The sequence below is a fragment of the Amblyomma americanum genome, chromosome 4 (assembly GCF_052857255.1).
Source record: "Amblyomma americanum isolate KBUSLIRL-KWMA chromosome 4, ASM5285725v1, whole genome shotgun sequence".
Lineage (NCBI taxonomy): Eukaryota > Metazoa > Arthropoda > Arachnida > Ixodida > Ixodidae > Amblyomma > Amblyomma americanum.
In genome coordinates, this window is record NC_135500.1 from 57,327,105 (window position 1) to 57,334,995 (window position 7,891).

The window sequence follows — 7,891 nt, forward strand, 5'->3', positions numbered from 1 at the left end:
CGAGCGGGAGTGCAACATCTTCTTTCTCCACGGATGCAGGCGCTTTTTCTTCTTCTTCCACGGTGGCACGTATCACTGCCCTCTCTTCTGCAGCATCGCCACGATGCGGCTAGGAGGGAAATATCAGCAAAATACAGCTGCAGTGAACCTCTGTTCTGTCAGGGAGTCTGTCGTGGTAAGGCTTCATGCGAACAATGTGCACGACTTCAGTACGATGCGACCGGCGCGATGAGCAAGCCGCTTGGACGGGAGAACTGCATACGTTACATCGCTGATGCGGCGCACTACTTCGTAGGGGCCGAAGTATCTGCGCAGGAACTTTTCAGAAAGGCCGCGGCGACGAACAGGTGTCCACACCCACACCAAGTCGCCAGGCGCGTAACTGACGAAGCGGCGTCTGAGGTTGTACCTTGCGGCGTCAGTCTCCAGTTGGCGGTTAATTCGCAGGCGTGCCAATTGCCGCGCTTCGTCAGCACGCTGAACGAAGGTGTCTACGTCGAGGTCAGCGTCAGAGTCGCAGTAGAGGTCACCGGGCAACATAGCATCCTACGGAGTGGTCACTTGCCGACAGAAGACAAGCTGAAAGGGGGTTAGTCGGGTTGTCTCCTGCAGGGCAGTGTTGTAGGCAAACGTTACGTGCGGAAGAATGGTATCTCAAGTTCGATGCTCGACGTCAACATACATAGAAAGCATGTCGGCTAGAGTGCGGTTGAGTCGCTCTACCAATCCGTTTGTCTGTGGGTGATAGGCCGTAGCACGTCGATGGCTGGTGTGCGTCAGAGTTACCACGGACTGGGTTAAGCGGGCAGGGAAAGCAGTTCCCCGGTCAGTGACAACAACGGCGGGGGCTCCATGACACAGGACAAAGTTGTGTACGAAGAACTGCGCCACTTCAGCAGCAGTGCCTTTGACAAGAGACGTGGTCGCAGCGTACCGTATCAGGTAGTCGGTGGCAACGACGATCCAACGCTTTCCAGATGAAGACTTCGGAAAAGGGCCAAGGAGGTCCATGCCCACTTGGTGAAAAGGGGTCTTCGGTGATTCGACGGGGTGAAGAAATCCGGCTGGTTTCAGCGGAAGAGACTTACGACGTTGGCAGTCGCGGCATGTTTTTACATAGGCCAGCACTGATTGGAGTAACCTGGGCCAATAATACTTCTGCTTAATGCGCGCGAGTGTACGAGTTACTCCGAGATGGCCGGCGGAGGGTGCATCATCACAGGCACTCAAAATCTCTGGCCGCAGCTGTGATGGTACGACAAGCAGGAACGCTTCTGTGTTGCTGGAAAAGTTGCGCTTGTAGAGAAAACCATATTGTAAACTGAAGGTGAGGAGCCCGCGACGAAAAACATGCGGGATGCGAGCGTCGATGCCTTCGAGGTAATCGATGAGCGGCGCGAACTCCGAGTCCGTTCGCTAACGATGTGCCATTTGGGTGGTACTAATAGCGCCCAGGAAAGGAGGAGGGGGCAGTTGCATAATATGGGGTGGTGCTACTGACAGCAGACGTCGAGGGAACAGCGGAGCCAGGTGCGGTTGCGTGACATGTGCCAATGCTGCTCATGGCAGGTGTCGGAGTAGCGAGACCGTAGCCAGCCGAGCGACGTACAACGGATACATATGTGGGTCGGGTATCGAACTGGGGCGGCGCTTCGGAAACAGGAGGCGCCTGCGCAACCTGCCGCACTTCGTCCCTGACGACTTCTGTCAGCGCCGTCAGGGGCCCAGGTGCAACCTGGTGCAGACGGAACCGTTGGAGTTCCTCCCGGACAACTGACCGAATCAGTTCGCGCAATGTGTCTGTACTGCCACCTAGGCTCGACGAAAAGGTTTCGGGCACAATGCTGTTGATGTCCCGATTGCACTGGCGGGTCCGTTGTTGGAGCGTCGTCTCCATGGTGGTCGCCTCGGTGAGAAATTCCGCTGCAGTGCGGGGTGGGCTGCGTACGAGGCCTGCGAAGAGCTCCTGCTTAACCCCTCGCATGAGATAGCGAAGCTGCTTCTCCTCAGTCATGCTGAGATCGGCACGCTTGAATAGACGGGCCATGTCCTCGATGTACATGCGCACACTTTCATTCGTGCGCTGATTTCGGCAGTGCAGAGCAGCTTCAGCCTTCTCCCGGCGGTCGGCGTTGGGGAATGTAGCCACGAGATTCCGGCAAAATGTCTACCAGGTGGGAAGGGTAGTCTCGTGGTTTTCAAACCACGTCCGGGCAGATTCTTCCGGAGCAAAATATACGTTGTGGTGCTTGCGCTCGTCGCTCCAGCCGTTGTAGCGGGCGACCCGCTCGAAGGCCTCCAGCCAAACCTCAGCGTCTTCGAAAACGTCACCGTGAAAAGATGGCGTTGTTCGCGGTGGGTGGCAAAGGATCGGCGTCAGGAGCCGGAGGTCAGTGGCCATGGCAGTTGGACTCACCGGGCTAGGCTGGGTCGGCGCCGGGGACCCGGTGTCTGTGGCCATGTCAGACTCGGTGGCCGAGGCTGCGTCGTTCTTTTGGGAGGGGGAAGGGGCCCAATTTCAGACGACTCTCCGCGGATACGGCGGCTGGGTCGCTGGTGGACAGGTGTGAGGTCCGTTGTGATGCTGTGCGGAGTGCGGTAGTCGGGAAGCACTACCCAGCACCTCCGCCAAATGTTACGAGCAACTCGAAGGAACACCTCTGGAGACTGCGGCGGTCCCTAAGAGGTCCGAGCGCGCGGGCGGGAGTGCAACATCTTCTTTCTCCACGGATGCAGGCGCTTTTTCTTCTTCTTCCACAGTGGCACATATATATATATATATATATATATATATATATATATATATATATATATATATATATATATATATAATGGAAGCCAACAATCACCTAAACGAAAGTGCATAGGGGAAAGGTTTTTCTTTTTAATTTGTAGTGCTGAATTATGAGAGAATAATAGTTCGATCAATCTGTCGCTTAGAGGAAATTAATTATAAAGCAGCAGAAAAAACAACCATGCAGCCGGTGGGATCCGAACCCATGACCGCCGGATATCGCGTCCGGTGCTGTGCCAACTGAGCTACGGTGACAGCTGTCCAGTCTGCTTTTCTTGTGGATATTTATGTTTTAGCATGTAAGTGAACCTTGAGAGTGTTCACCAGCCCCACCCTCGCACATATCGGCGGACGTAGCATGTCCTGTAATACCGCGAGCGTGACGTGGAACGTCATCTAACAGCGAGGGCGGACACTGTGCGAGAGCCCTCTTATCCTACCTATGGCATCTAGACTGCCAGAACCGAGACCCTCGTTAAGCTATTTGCAGACAAGGTAAGGGAAAGGAGGGGCTCGTTTGACAAACATATGACAGAGCCAGCAGTCACCAAAACCAAGGTGCGTAGGAGAATGTTCTTCTCTTTTTTTTTAATTTGTAGTGCTGGGCGATGGCAGGTTAATAGTTCGATCAATCAGTCGCTCAAAGGCAATTAATTATAACGCAGCAGAAAAACAACCATGCTGCTGGTGGGATCCGAACCCACGACCTCCGAAGTTCGCGGGGTTCAGATCCCACCGACGGCATGGTTGTTTTTTTCTGCTGCTTTATAATTAATTTCCTTTAAGCGACAGATCGATCGAACTATTAAACTATTATTGTCCCATCGTTCAGCAGTACAAATTAAAAACAAAAGGAAAAAAAACTTTCCCTTATGCACCTTGGTTTCGCTGACGGTTGGCTTCCTTCATGTTTGTCAAACAAGCCCCTCATTCCATTTGCCTTTTATATATATATATATATATATATATATATATATATATATATATATATATATATATATATATATATATATATATATATATATGCTAATTTGTGTCCAGGGTCTTTTCATGTTTAAATGTGCGCGAACGCACAGAGTCACGCCTGTGATCCTCGATCAGATGCTAACGTGGAGAATGTGCTTCCTCTGAAGAAAAAAGCATGGAAGCGCCCAGTAATTTGAGGTGCTGGCAGCGCGATTGACGCCAGATGTCACACTTTCCGCAACGGCTGGCGCATCTGTTTCGCAGCTGCAAGAGGAGCTGGACCGAGCAAGGGATGAGGCGCAAAGTAAGGGCAGCGATGTGTTGACCACCGTTGCACTCTAAACAAAAAGGACTAAAAAGGGGTTAAGATGTCCTCCACCCCGGACAGATTACTCCCTTTTTACTCCGGTATAGGCGTACTCGTGTTTAGAGTGTGTCGGAGGTGCCGCATGACTGCCCTTGATTGAACAACGGCGCCAACGAGCAAGGCCTAGAGGACGCGGGCGGGCGACAACGCACTCATGACGGTGGCCGGCAAATCCCTTCAGAAGGAACCGGACCGCTCGATGGAAGCCGCCTGCGCTCTTGGCGAGTTTGCACCAGTTTCATTTAGCGGGCTCGGGGTACACTGATGGGAAACCACACGAGCGAAAAATTCAATAAACGAATGCATGTTTATACTCTCACATCGGAGTCTCTTGTATCGTGGCATGCAGTGTCCAGCGTCTTCGCTGATGGAGTGTTCGATAACGACAGTAGAAAGCTTGTTAAGATATCTGTAGCTGGGTTGCGTTCGCACACCAGTAGAAAACTGGTTTAGCCCGCTTCAGCAAGGAAGCGCTCATTCCAGTAAGCGACCTTAGGACCGTTGTATGATCGCTTTTTTGCTGCGCCTGCAGCGCGGCGAGCGGACGACGGACCGCTCACTCCAGCCAATAGGCGTCCGCCCCGTTCGGCGACCGGAATGCGTCTGTTGGCTGCTTTTTACGTGACGCCACTGACGTCTCGAGCCCCTCCATCCCGCTTCTGCCGGGGCAAGATGGCCGTCCGTCGACTGAACTGGGGGGCGAGGCCTAGGCGGTGGCAGCTGTGTCGCAAAGCATATTATATTGGCTACCTCTTGATGTTACGAGTGTTCAGAGCGACTGCGAACTTCGCTGCGTGCCGCAGTGGCGAGCGACAGTTCCCCTAAATGAGTTCTGTAATCATCTACGCTGATGGAGTTAACAGAGCGCCTCTTCAAACCGACGCAAGACCTACGGGTTGGCGGTGTCACGAAGTGTTTATATGGAACAGTTTGTGGTTGTTGCAAGCGTTCCTAATTCCTGCGAGGATCATCAGGGACAGCGGCGAGTAACAGCTGCTCACGGTGAATTTCTTGTGCGTGCATGAGCTGCATAGCCCAGTGACAAGTGTCCGCGTAGTGAACGTGATTGCGATCGGAGCAAGTGCTTTTCCGTCAAGGCAGCGAAGTGTGTAGCTGAGAAAGCTCACTACGAACGCCGTGCTTTCCGAATGCTGAAATGAGCATGGCGCTATGCAGCTAGTCGCATTCGTTGCGATGGTTACAGTGATCGCGACCGAAGCGATCTCACGACGTTGTTTCTACTACGTATTCATTATCATTTTGCTCGACAACTGCCGTGTGTGCGACGTGACACAATCTTGGCTGCACCGTCGTCGGACTGTTTTCTGCGGCGACAACAACAACGTCGCCATCCTTTTGCGCCTTGGTGCTCCGTTCAGTATATTTTGTGGTGATGAGTGCTCGGGTTACGACTGACCGGCGGCGCTGTGTAACATGTGCGAAAACATGAGTGTGCAGTGCAGATGTATCTTCGGGAGCGTCATTTCCTTTTATTTCCTGCCCGCTGTGCGGACATAAGTCTGCAATAAATATTTCCGCGATGAATGGGTGACTGGACACTTCCTCTAGCCATTTCGGTTTAAGGTGTGACAACCTGGTATTACGCGATTAAAAACAAGAATCATTGCCGCATTTAAATCACCGCTGTTTCACAGTGTAGAAATCTCTACTATGTGCTAACTCATGAGTCGGTTTTTCAGTGAGCATTTGACTTGATGTTACGCAGACAAAAACGAACGGGCTGCAGCTTATGCGATAAAAAACTGTCGACAGAGCAAGTTGGATATAACGAGGCTTAAATAAAAACCAAAACTATTAAGAAAACCTTTCCCATTGCTTTTTCTCTTTTTGTTTTGACAAATGCTTGGCGATATGAAGTTAATGCGGGATCTAGGTTTCCATTGTAATCAGAAAAATGCGGTGGTCTTGAAGCACTTCGTGGGACATTGTTTGTCGTTGATTTTGCTCACGGTTCCTTTTCAACGGGAGATCAGCTGTACGAAACTGGACGATGTGTGCACAATGTCATTGCTGCGGAGCAGCTTGCGAACTCTGCTTTAGTGGTGTTCAGTGGACTTTCAGCAGCGCTCCCTGTGTCAGCCACACCAACTTGTTTAACAAGACACATTCGGAGCCTTGAGAAGGAGATGTAATCAATGCACATTCACACGTCTATCTGCTACATTGAATTGCCTGTGCCTACTTGATACGAACATGATTACTTGCCTGCTGAGCGACGGCGATTGTGAGCACAATCAGCCGTGTGTCGGCAGTGCAGAACGCTACTGAGATCACCTTAATTCTGCTTGCATTTTACACGTGTAAAAATTTATTTGCTCACATATAGAAGCATATTTGCACCTTCCTGAGTGATTGGCTAGGTTTCCTTACAGACTTATCCATTCACATTCGTGTGGTCACGACCATTGCTGCACACATTTCAAAGTTACAATAACAAGGCTTTTCAGTTCTTTGAAATGTGCTAGGCTCTGTTGCATGGTGGTTGGCTCTGCAATGCCGACGTTGCACCGCTTCCGAGAGTCCTGTAGTATCAATGGAACCGTCGACCTGCTGAGGCAGATACCACGTTTAATTTGAACTCATTCACTTACTCCCTTACTTGCTCTTGTTCTTCATGACATGCGCCTTGACTGCATTATACCCTTCGATGCTTTTTTTTCTTGGCTTTGAAGAAGCATGCGATTCAATTTATGTAAAGCTGGTTTGCTCGTGCTTTAATTTTCATCCACTAGCTCTATTTTCTTGCCAATTATTGCGCATCCTGCTTTTTTTCTCTGTAATCTCGGACTTCCCCCAAGGCATTGGTCTCGGGTCTCAGCTTTTTATTACTCACATTAGGACCTTCCCTTCAGTGTTTTGTCACATGCCTTCACTGATGGCTGTGTGGTACCTGCCATCTTGCAATCAATGCCAGCGTTTCAGTATTCAAAAACAAAATTTTTCATGACCTAGAATGATTTGTTTGCTGTTACTAGGAATGCACTCATGTTTTTCTATTGTCAGCACAACTACATTTTGCATACTTATAAAGCCTCGCCGAGGAATGTATACTCACTGTATACTGTTCGAAACATTCAGTCATTTTATGTCTTACAACTTAGCATGGTCTCACCTAATAATCGTTATATATCCACCCACAACCTAGGATAATTACACCGTAACATGTACTCAGCATCCCCGTCTTCCGAGTTACTTGAGATAAAATCTCCTGTGTGGCATCGCGCTTGGGTATTCTAATGGCACATGGCACAAATGTAACTTAAATATAACCCTGGAATGAGTTCAGACTTGAGCCGCTTGATTTATTCTCTCAGATTATTGTTGAAACTCCAGTGTCGCAGCACTGACGGTGAATCTTCAAATTTCTTCATCTGGTGCACAGGTTTCTTTTACTCTTTACCGTCACCTAACCAACTAATCCTTTCAGACTCATGGCTAATTCTGCATTAGCCGCACAAGCACTGTTGTACCTCAGTTAGCTCATGCCACTGCATTTCAAATTATGTTTTTGTTTTTGCCTCGAAAGGCTGGAATGGCCTTCTACCGCACAAGGCTTCTAACCTTTTGCCTTTTGAGCTGGTCATTGCAGATATCCTCGCCGTGAATGGTGATGTTCATCCACTGGTTTAGGTAAATCCTCCAAGGTGGAGAAGATTTGTAATAAGGAAGCAATTACTTATTAGCATCCACCCAAGTTTAACATAAGGCTGCAGAGAGGAACTACAATGCTTTCCTTTTGTAGC

General features: G+C 49.8%; 1 pseudogene across 1 annotated transcript in view; it reads left to right on the forward strand.

Annotated features, from left to right (window-relative positions):
* Nucleotides 1-4,428, forward strand: part of LOC144130127 (methionine-R-sulfoxide reductase B1-like) — a 41,720-nt pseudogene extending 37,292 nt beyond the window's left edge. Inside the window, exon 4 of the transcript XR_013313980.1 lies at nt 4,025-4,428. The product of XR_013313980.1 is annotated as a methionine-R-sulfoxide reductase B1-like (transcript). The remainder of the gene's footprint in view (nt 1-4,024) is intronic.
* Nucleotides 4,429-7,891: the final 3,463 nt, after the last annotated feature.